Source organism: Lycium barbarum, chromosome 9 (genome assembly GCF_019175385.1).
Source record: "Lycium barbarum isolate Lr01 chromosome 9, ASM1917538v2, whole genome shotgun sequence".
NCBI classification, from domain to species: Eukaryota; Viridiplantae; Streptophyta; class Magnoliopsida; order Solanales; family Solanaceae; genus Lycium; species Lycium barbarum.
Genome location: NC_083345.1, coordinates 88,113,138 through 88,125,621, shown reverse-complemented (window position 1 = coordinate 88,125,621; position 12,484 = coordinate 88,113,138).

Sequence of the window (12,484 nt, the reverse complement as noted above, 5' to 3'; positions counted from 1 at the left end):
TAGGGTTAATAAACTCCAAGAATTCTTTGGATATTGAAGCTAGGGTTTTCATATAAGTTGATAGCTTGCTCAAAATCTCATTCTTATGAGATAAAAGGTTCGTTTTCATGCTTATTACATATTATCAAGAATGTTTAGTTGTTGAACAACTTGGGTGGAAGAAGAAAGTAGAAGATGAGTTCTAAATGTAGTTTTTATGATGTTTTTGAGTAGTAAGCTAACTTGAGTTATGATTCTTAGTATGATATGGATATAATCTTGCTATGGAAGGTAATAATGGTGATGAGGAAGCATTATTATGAAAATGTGCTAAAATGGGTATGAAGTTGTTAGCATAAGTTAAACATTAGGATGAATTTTGAAGGCTAAGTCGAATGTGAATACTTGATTATGATATTAAGGATATTATTGTGGTTGTTGGGAGTTGTTTTGTGATATAGTGGAAGTTGACGAAATAGGGGAAATGCTGCCCAATTTTCATTAGACCATGAATTATCCTAGTTTGAATTGAAGAGTATCATCAAGGCTTAACCATGTTATGAATCCTTCTAAATGTAGATTATTCAAGCTTCAACGGTGAACGCTAAATAGTTAAGAAGTCGAAGAGGTATGTAAGGCTAACCTTCTTTCATTAAGGGTTCCCTTGCTATAAGTATCCTTTCATGAGCTCCATAATGTCTTCCAAATTACTCTACCTCTAAGATTGCCAAAGCTTACGATTCTCGATACGTTCACGATTCTATTGTCTCTTTTATATGATAGTTGATCCTCTAAGGATAGATATAACGAAAATGATGATGTCAATGATGACGATGATACTCATGAACTCCTACGTATACAGATTTAAGTATGTATGACCATTATGTAACACCGAGCTCATATGGTCGGGTATGATACCTATCGCGCGCGCACCACTGCAATTGGGTATGGATAACACTGAGTCTTGGTAGGGCCATGTATGTACGACACCGAGCCTTGTCATGGTCGGGTATGTGAAACCACCAAACCTTCATGGTCGGGTATGCTATGGATGCGAATATGTATATAAATACGGATACGAATATGGATACGGATATGGATATTTGTATATGTATATGTGTATGTACATAAGCATGCACTAGAAATGGAAGGTCCCTATGAAAGACAAGTAAGTAATTACGATGATGGCTACTATCTGTTGATTCTCCCATCTTATGCTATTTCTTATGATGTCTCTTATGCTCCTGTTATGATGTTGATTATGCTTTACATACTCGGTACATTATTCGTACTGAAGTTCTTTTGTTTGTGGACGTTGCGTCATGCCCGCAGGTGGACAGGGAGACAGGCTTGATCCGTAGATTCTTATTCAGGGACTACATAGAAGAGCTTCATTTCTTCCTGAGATACAACTTTTGGTATTTACTCTTTTGTGTACATACCTATGGGCATGGCGGGGTCCTGTCCCGTCTATATGATGTGACATACTCTTCTTAGAGGCTCGTAGACTGTTGTGTATGGTTAGATGTCTTGTAGCCTTGTCGGCTTATATTTTGTGTATCATTTTGATAGCCTCATCGGCTTGTGTAAATGGATATAGGAATTGGTATTGATGATGATATAAATGTGTTGTTGCCCAACGAGATTAGCACTATTGATGCATATAAATTATGAGTAAGCCATGTGGCTTACCTAGATGTGAAAATATGAGAGTACGATAAGAGGTACCCGGGTAGGTTAGCACCGGGTGCCCGTTATGGCCCTCCGGTTGGGTCGTGACAGGCGGAGTTGCTGATTCATTAATGAAATATGCCTTAGAGGACTAGTATACACTGAGGCAAAGTCGCGTAGGCGAACCAGCTTCCGCGGAAGCAAAAATCGCTGAGATCAAAAACTTATATCTTCCCATTCCAAAAAATTTCTTTCCATGCACCAAATTACAAACTTAGAGTGATTTGGAGGCGAATTGAGAAGTGCTTGAGAATGAATCTTGTTTTGGGTAAGTCTTCCTACTCTAATTATGCTTATTTAAGCTCTAAGTATGGATTTAAGGTAGAACTAGAGGGAATAGTTGGGGAAGATTGGTTTACAAACACTATTGTGAATTGTTGAGTCTTACGTTATGAAAATGGGTTTATTTGGTGAATCATGCTCAATATAATCATGGAACCTTGTGAATGACTAGACTCTAAGCTTGAATCTATACTTTGACCAAGAATTTAACTATGGAAAGTAAGGGTTTCTTCCCAAATTAGGGTTTTTGGTCTAATAGGGAAATTGATGATTTCTCGAGTCTATTTAGCAACTTGGGAATGGTATTGAACTTCAAAAACATTGGTTACCCATTCTAATCTTGGAATCCCCCTTTTTCCCTTGTGGGCTTGGTTTCTCTTTAAAAAGGGTTATTTTCAATTTGAATAATATTGTAGTAATATGGGTATCGTTAGTCTCTGTTTCTAACATAGATTACGATGTTGAATAGAATTTGATCATTTGGAAGCTCTTCAAAAGGGAAAGGATCTCGTGGGATAGTTCGTGGCACCTGCTCAGCGTTGAGGTCGGTTACGGTTTACCTTTCGGTTACACTCCAATTAGTAAAGCATGTGTAGGAGTTAGAAATTCTCGGGGAAGGCATGCTAGGCCTTCGGATATGAAGTTGGGATGGAATTCTATTAGATTGATTGTTGTTGTTTGTGGGCTTATCGCCTTGGTGTTGTGACTTGGGCTTGTCGCCCTTTTTTATGTTGTGACTTGTGTATGCATTCATTTCTAATTGTTTATGCCACTTAACATCACGCGGGGAAAGAATCATTGAGATTAGTCTTAAACTATGATGTGTGCTCATGATAAGACATGACTGAGATGTTGCTTTCGATTTGTTGTTGATTATGATATCTTGCATTGCATACATTCTCATTTCGTATGATACATTGATAAGAACTATGACTTGATACTGATGATGAGTGATTCAAAGGAACATCCGAGGTTTTTGCTGAATTTTATATAAAAGAAATGAGAATCTGTGATCCGAGTTTGTTACCGGAGCATAATGTGATAAGTTCGTTACCCGAGGTTTCTTGCCGACATGAGGGAGTACATAGACTTCGCGAGTCCCCTATGGGTCATGACTATCGAGGCATCAAAATTCCGTCTGTAGCATGCGTGTACATGTTTGAGGTATTTTCCAGTGCATTGCATTGGCATATAATTACATTTCATACCACATAATTATATGGCACTTCTATCTCTGATTCTGGCATTGATTGTTAAACTGTTGTTGTAGTGAAGATTTGATTATTGACTGACATAATTGTTGTTAGTTACTCCACCTAGGCTCATGATTTGGATTTTGAGATTCTTGTGACTTCTTTTTTGTTGGAACTTCTTGATTATTGTTACTATGCCTAGATTGCTTACATGTCTACTTGTCTATTTCTTTCTTCATATATGTGAACTAATTGTTGTCGGCCTATGATACCTATCAGTGCATAGTGTTTATGCTCTTGCTTTCTTGTTGTGCTCTTTTCTGAGTTCAGAGTTTGTTGTAAGATCCATGTCAGACCCTCGTGAGTTCCCTGAGGCAGTTCTGTTTGAGTTTCCCGGGTGAGCCACGTTCTCGATCCACTGCCCGAAAAACTCTTCTATCATGATATATTTCCCTTGTTTCGACACAGTAATATTCAAACATTGATGTATTTCTATTATTCAGACTTATGTACTTATTTAGTATCTCTTGTACTGTGACTTGACCAGACCCATGGGTAGTTGATTGTATTTACGCACTTATATGTTGACAAGATTTGAGACTGCTTTAGTACTTGAATTTCTTCCACATGTTTATATTTGAATGTTGAGTGAAAGGAAGGGTTCGCCCACCAAGGGAGGATTATATGGGTGCTAGATCGATCCACGAGTTATGTTGTGACAAGTTTGTATCAGAGCCTTAGGTTACCCAATCTTATAAGTACAAGAGCATGTCTAGTAGAGTCATGCAAATCCTTACGATGAGCTCTGTACTTATCTGCGAGAGGCTATAAGACATCTAAGGAACTTCCAATTCTCCCATTCCTTTCGTGCAACTTCATTTGAATTGGTATCTGAATTTTTTCATCTTACTCTCCCTAGGAAGGTGGGAACTCGTCCTTAATTTCTATGTGAAAAAATTGATATGACGTGGTGCGATAAGGTACGAGATATGTTATTCTGATACGGGTGCGTGACCCAAGTTCAGTTTCCAATTATGACTTCAAGTTTCAGTTGTGTAGGGTGGTGATTGAGACTCTCTTATTTTGTGATATTCTTGGAAAGATGGAAGTGACAATACGTAGGACCGCATGATCTCCATGTTTTTAGCGATTGGTTACTCTGAAGTTGCAGAAGTTCATTTATGGTTTAATAAGAATGATTTCCTAGAGGTATGATTGGTTTGGGAAAGTTTCAGCATTGTCAAGTGTATTAAGATAGTTTGTGTGGCTTGAGTGTTCCAACCGAAAGTCGAGGGTTTAGAAATGGGCAGAGTACAGATGTCGATATATGGTGAGAAGTGTAAGCTCGGGAAGGGTTTTCGGTTTTCACAAGAGAATAGTGGCCACGATTAAAATGTTTAGGAGAAGTTGAGAATAAGGACATGAAAGGCGACTTCTGGGGTAAAAGCGTAACGATGTAAGATTTCTTAGGGTTTATTGGTATGAGTATTTTTTGTCTTATGGGACGGGGGCGTAAGGAAGACAATTTGGTTAAATCAAAATCCATTATAGGAAGAAAACAATTAGTATCTGACGTGCTCGTCAGGATAAGATTGCAAGATGTACGAGAGTGGAATTCGTATTCGGTTGTGAAAAGTTAAGTTTGGCTTCGGCGTGACAAAATGGTAATAGTAGAGTAAGAACTAGTGGTTTGTGGGTTTCTTCAGGAAAATAACTATCAGCTCTAGATCAAGAGGCAGGGTTACTTGTGATGAGTGGGAACTTAAGGTATTGGGCAGTTATTGTTATATCCCGTGTTTTTACACGCTTGGAAAAAAATTTGAGATATCTTTGATTTGTGAGAAATAAGGTCAAAATTTAATTTTTACTTGACATAGGAGTTGTGCATGAAAGAATGTTGATGCGAAAGTGTCGAACAAGACTAAGGGCAAATTTGAGATTTTGGAAATTAGTTTCGGGAATTACAAAACGAGATTTTTAACGAATTGGGCTCAACAAAAATTTGAGAAAAATTGAGGCCCAAGACCACAAGGTGGCCGGCCATGGTCCAAAAATTTCCAAGCCCATGAGTTAATTAATTAGTCATGTGCATGGTCATGTGACAAGTCTAGATAAGAAGACCAAGTCTTCATCTTTGTTCAATTAGAAGCTTCAAGAAAGACAAGAGAAATTGAGAGCCAAAAATAAGAGCCTATTCGGCTTGGCCATAGAAATTTCACCCTTGGAAATCTTGCTCCTAAAATTTTTCTCTTGGTGGATTTATACTAAGTTGAGGTCCCTCTACAACTTGGTGAAATTGGTTTGGAAGAAAGAGAATTTAATTCCTCAATTTAAACATATATTCAAGTGAAGAAGGTTGGAGGAAAAGGTAAGAATTTATTCCATATTGTTATGTTATAAAGGTTTGTTTGTGTTGTAGTACATAGAAATGAGTTGAAAGTATGGAAAAATTGAAGTTTGCAAAGTGGGTATGAAATATGGTGCATGGCCAAATATATATATATATATATATACATTGTATGCTTATGGTGGATTGAAATTATGTTGTATTCTAGTTGTGTGTAGGATGGAATTCATATTGAAAATGAAAGTGGAATGAAATTGGTTGAAGTTGGAAATGTATAGGTTGGCCGTGTGATATAGAAAATGGAATGGGAATGAATTAAATTTTGATTAATATGTTAGTTGTGTTGTTGTAATCCTTGCAATGCAAATGAAGGGCTAATGAATTTAATTGGCATTGAAATTACTTGTATGTGATTATGAGAAATTATGCGGATTTCATATGATTTTCGTGTAAGTGTGAAAGTAAGATGCTAGAATGCAAACTAATGTTGTTGTAAGGAATTTGGAAGGAAGACAATGTGATTCGGGAAGTTTTGTTAAATTCGTAGAAGTTTTGGATGAAATATGATTTTGGTGGAAAATAGTATATCTTGTATATCGTGTGTATAACTTGGGGAAACGGTACAAAATGTTTCTAAAACTATATTGTGATGATTGTGATTGATAATGAATGTGAAGTTATTGATGTTAGTTGAAGATTTAGGTTGGAGCGAAGGTTATGTCGTTTTGTTAAAATGATGGCTAGTTGAAGGATATTATGTCTCTAATGTTTGTTGTTGAAGTTGATGTTGTTGTTTGGGTTGTTGTTGATGATTTTGAGCCGAGTTGAATTCTCGGGGGTGCTATATATATAGGGGAAATGCTGCCGAAATTTCGGTAGACAAAAATGAAGTTAAGCGAATTCTTAAACTTTGAAACCTCTAATTGGTAACTTTGACCATTTGCAGATTTTGGACGAAACGGGACTTAAGTTTCGGGCAAGCGTAAGTCGTATAAAAGGTATGTAAGGCTACCTATTTCTTCCTTTGGCATGTCTTAGTATGCTAGATCGATATCGGAACCCCGGGAGCAATTCTGCTCCTCGAAATCCGAATTAGAAAACGGCTACTATTCATTCAATTCAATTGAAGCCTAATGATCCTATTTTGGCTAGAAAGTAACCAAATGTCCGAAACTTGTGCGAACGTATTCGGATTACTCCGAAACCTTTATGTATGACCATATAGACCTCAAATGTCCGTAAATCATGTCCGCCACCTCGACTTGACCCGAGGTGGGCCCGCTAAGTCCGAAACCCCTCTGTCAGCCCTATAAGGTTTATTTTGACATAATGTTGGGAAAAGGCTTTCACTTATGAATTTGACCTCTATAAAATAATGTTTGGGTCGCCATGATATTTTAAACTATATTTTAAACCACAACGACCATTTTAGAAATATTTTGTGAAATGAACCCGGTTTGGTTAATTATCAGAATTACTTCGACCACTGGGTCAACTTATGATTTTATTAACTTTATAAAAGTATTTGGACATTTTAAATTACAGTTTTGAAATATAAACATAACCTTGGGAGAACTTTCGTGAAGCAAACCCCGTAATGACCACTTGCTCAGTTTAGTTAGACTAACGGGCCGACGTATAACCATATTGGGCCCTATAGCTATTCCGATCCATAAAAATTGAATTAACCGTCCATGATTCAATTCGTGCCCATTATTTTGATACCGTTCACAGGTCCTCGGGCCGGTTATCGATCACGCGAATTATGACAAGTCGACCATATGCTCTTTTTGCTGACGTGAGTATCCGAGTATAAGCATTTCGATACAAGCGCCCCGCTAGGGCGATTCTGATATAAGTATTCAGATATGACTATTTTGATCGAATCATCCGTTATGAATATTCCGATAGTATGTTCACTCACTCTCGCAAGTCTTATGAAACGCTTGGATATGTAAAATGACTCCACACGTTCTGTTTTGATACGTTCATAACAATTTTGTGGTCAACGTGTCCGTGAATATCACGTATCAATTCTGATCGTTCCGAAATACGTCTGAAATCCTCAAATGTCAATATGTGCTCACATCTATCGAGTCTGAAAGTGTGTGTATCTGATCTCTCACTAATCCGCTTATGTAAGCTATACTGTCGTGCGCTACCTTCCTATGTTGCCTATGATGTTCTGAAATAAAACCGTGAGGGGTGGTCTGGGCTGAGCTCGATCCCCAAAGCGGATAGTATCTGCACTGTGTGATTCGATACCAGGCAGACGCGTTGGGAGTGTACTGGGCGGAGCTCGAGCTCCCGAGACTGATCCGTGACCCGTGTACTGGGCAGAGCTCGAGCGGGAAAAACGGCAGTTTCTGCATGGGATGACCACTGTACTGGGCCGAGCTCGAGGTGGCATACCCTTTGTAGACGCGTACTTTGATATGATATGATTTGCTATGATCTGATACGATATATTTGTGTATGGTGTGACCACTGTACTGGGATGAGCTCGAGGTGGCACACTCTCTGTAAACATCCTATGATTCTCAGGTTGCAATATCTGATTCGATACGCTACGTCGTTCTAATACGACTCTATTGTGCACTATGTGTGATCTGTGTCTGGAAAGTAAGTTTTGATATCCTGTTCGTCCTGAGTTCCAATCGGCGTACCATATCGTCTGAGTACTCGGTAAGTCCCGTAATTCCTTTGATATAAGGCGATATCTGAGCATTCTGTATGTCCCGCCTTCCGTCTGTCACCTGGATCAGATGGGCATAAGTTGCATCTGGAAACTCTGTACCCTTGGTAATCCGTTTGACAGATTATAGCGGTTTATATGATATGTGACCATCTGTATGACCTTGGCCTGGGAAGTGAGTGACTTTGATATTCTGGACTAATTACTTATTCTTGTACCGCTTGTTGCGATTATAGTTCTGATTTTTGTATTCCATGCTTTACATACTCAGTACATTTTTCGTACTGACCCCCTTCCTTCGGGGGCTGCGTTTCATGCCCGCAGGTACCGAAGCTTACAGTGGTGATCCGCCAGCCTAGGGTACACAGTCTACTATTTGGAGAGCTCCTTTGATCCGGAGCCCATACTTTTGGTACCGAACTTTTGTTGCTTATGATTTCATTTGGGTACGGCGGGGCCCTGTCCCGTCATATGATTCTGTTGTCTGTATAGAGGCCTGTAGTCATGCTTGTGGGTCATGGGTCGTGTTTGGTCAGCGATGTTTGTTTGATTTGTGCCAGTCTGTTCCTTCGCTACGTTAATATGGTTGACCTATGTTTTATGACATAAATAATGGTTTAAACGATATGCTTATAATTTAGGACGCACAAGTAAGATTTGGTCGGTAAGTACGTATGAGTGCCCACGTCGGACACTAGTCGCGGCCTACGGGGTTGGGTCGTGACAGTTATAGTCTTGGTCCTTTAGTAAGGGGTGTCTTCGCAGGGTCGATGTGTTTAGAGTATCGGTAAGGGGATCATTTCAATCACGAGTTTTTGATTTGAGAATTATGTTGCAGTTATACATTATAGAATAGACGCAATGTCTCGTGGATGAGTTGGTATGTTCGGTTATGCCGTAGTATAATGGGGGGCTAGTGGTTGACCGATGGAAATGACACTAATGATGGGTAAGTGTGAATTCTAGTTCCAAGGGATTAACGGATGTTGCGTCTAGTTATTGGATAAGTATTTTGGGCATGGTATTCTAGGATTAATGCTTGATAGGTTCTACAATTACAAGTATCGTGACTTTGTAGAGTTGACCGAATGAGAGGAATAATCGCACTATGGTTAAATTCGTCTTGGTTTGGGAAAATAAGGCAAGAGCAGGTTCTTTGCGGGAAAGCAACAATTAAGGACCTGTGAGTGAGAAGACAGTTAATTAGGGAGTTTGAAGTCGTAGATCAATGATGGTTTGAAACTAATTTCAGTTAAAAAAGACATTACGAAAATTAAGCTAAGGATCAGCAATATCGATTGAAATGAGGAGAGGTGAGTTCACTATAGAACATTTGGGTATCGGTGTTGGGCCAGTAAACTCATGAACCAAGTTAGAAAATGATTCTTCAGTTAAGGAAATTTGGCAAGGGTACTTCGATGAAGATATATGACAATGCTAATGGGATTATATGTATGGTATTCAAGGATCGCCCTACGGGCTATAGATTAGTTCAGTGGTCGTTTGAGGTATTGCATCGATAACATTTGATTCTTGTTGGAATAATCAGAGTTGGTCGATATGTTACTAGAAAAGAGGATTCATGAAGAATTGCTTATGAGTTATACCAAATTTAAAAGAGTTATCAGTTTGGAAGTTTGGGTGAGGCAAGAAAAGCGCTCGAGTGTGAGTGCATGGTGAATTACTATCTCCAAAAGTGGCTTACTTATTTTGCACGACTTATGGAATTTCGGTATACTTTTGAGTGGGTTTGAGTGATGATCAGTTGATAGTGGCGAATGTGATCTGATGGAATAGGGAAAATGACTAAGATAGATAAAGGTATAGTTAATCGAGAATTAGAAGGAGTAAGTTACATCTTCGGGTAAGGAAAGGATTTAAATTTGAAGTACCGGATTACTTGGGTCAGGTATGGATTGTGGAGTTGTTGTCTTGCATCTTTTAGATGAGGTGTGATTGTTAAGTACGCTTAAATATGGAAGTCTACAGAAATGGACTAAGTGTTATGATTAAGCTCCGTGAGGTTTCATGATTAGCGACTGGTGAGAAGAAAATTTCAGTTGACCTACATGCTAAGGTTTATGGAAAGGTGGCTTGTGTTATACAAGATGGGTAATTTTGTATCACTCTTCATTGGATGAGCTAGAGTTGTCTAACGAGAAGGAATTTTGGAAATCTCTATAATTTTAAGGTTTGAGTTACATTTTTGAGATGAGACCGTACTCGTGGTAGTGGGTTATCTGTAAGTATTGCTAACTAGATAGCTTGGGTGAGAATTTTGGGAATATTAAAGACTTGGGAATAGTTGTGCAAGGTTGGTCCAAGAGATTGCACGATTTGATGCTTTCTAATATGTGATAGGCATATCGAGGTGTTACAATGGGTGATTCGATGTTTAAAGGTGTATTATATGAGGCCACAGGTTATGCGTGGAAAGTTTCGGAGCTGAGAGCAAGCTAAGAGGAAGCACGAGGAGTACTAGATGTATTAAGGGTTCATAGGGTTACATTGAATTTGCGTGTCAGGTTGAAGTTGAGGAACATGACTTTTACAATCATAGAGTATAATTCTTTGGTATTAAGTTGATAACTTGGATGGATTCTACCATTTGGGCTCAAGGGTGATGACACAGGGTTGATTAGTAATGAGAAAGGATGTGGAACAGGTTACCACAGAAGTATGAGAGGTGTACCATGTATATTGTGGGGTTTCGAAATGGTTTGTGTCACGACCCAAATCGGAGGGCCACGACTGACACCCAAGACCCTAATCGGTTGGGTGTCATACTACCTTCCTATCCATAAGTCACAACTTTTTGTGAACCTTTAAATTATGAACTAATCCGGCTGATAGCCTGGGAACATCCTATGGCAAGTATCCTCAACTCAACTGTCTGCACCGGTGTGGCATGAAACACAGCGCCCCCAGGCAAAGGGACGTCAGTATGAATAATGTACCGAGTATGTAAGGCAGAAATGAAACAATATATCTTAACTCGAATGATAAAGGAATAACAGACTCCATCTGTACCTGTAACCAACACTGCGATTCATGTACGTGTATATGAACTTTTAATGCATCATGAGTGTGTGTGTGTGTGTATATATAATGCATATGCCCCTTTACCCATTCGCCCTTTCGGGCATCATATCATATAGGCCCCTTCAGGCAGCCCCTAATGCATGCCTTCGCCCTGCTCACAGCCCCTTCGGGCATAATAGCATATTAGCCCCTTCGGGCATCATAATCATCGTGGACTAACTGATCAGGTGGTTTGCATATATAACGCCTTAGCCCTTTTCCCCTTTCCCATGAAATGATGTCGTGCATGTATATGAGTATGCAAATGCATGATAATCTTTGTAAAACATCAAAAGACTCCCTTCGGAGCAACTTTTAGTTCAAAAATGGGAACTTCTTCCCCTTTTCATTTGTCTCCTTCGAGACCAAAAAATCAAATATGAAATGCATATGAATAAAGAAACCTTATGAGTGTCCCCTTTGGGTTTAGACACCATTATGGGAACATACAACCTATGGATGCCCCTTCGGGACTTAAGAAGTCAAGGAACAATCATAAAAGGGCTACAGGAACATCAAAGCCTGAAGTACTCCTAGTGCTTCTAAGAGTAGAGTAATATGGAAGCTCGCTTACTCGTTTGTTCATTCATAGCATAGGATCATGCCAAAATGAAAGAAAGGATAGCCTTAACATACCTTTTTGGTCGCCTTAACTTTAACTACTTAACACTTGTCTTCCCAAACTCATGAATCTATATTCAAGAAAATTTATACTATTGTTAGGCTTATCGTCATATGCTTGTCTTAAGCCCTTAACTTAATTCCTTTTAAAAGAGGCCGAAATTCAGGCAGCATCTCCTTTGTTTATATCCCTAGCCCAAAATCACAATACCAACAAAACAACAACAATAGCAACTCTAATATCAACATCATCATCATCAACACCAATATACTCCTAAATCATCCCACGGGATGTTTTTCCCAATTTCTCAACCAACCATAACAATATCCACAATACCATAATCAAATAATTATATTCAATTTAATCTCAAATTAATCCAAAATCTCCTTTCAAATTCTTCCCATAGTCATCATCTTCAATTCAATACTTTGGGACTTCTCCACTTTGAATATTTTCCTTTTCAAGAGTTATTAAACCTTTAAACCAACTCAATCATATAGATAAGATGGGGAACATACCTCATAATGGAAGAACTTCACCTCACTCAACTTCTC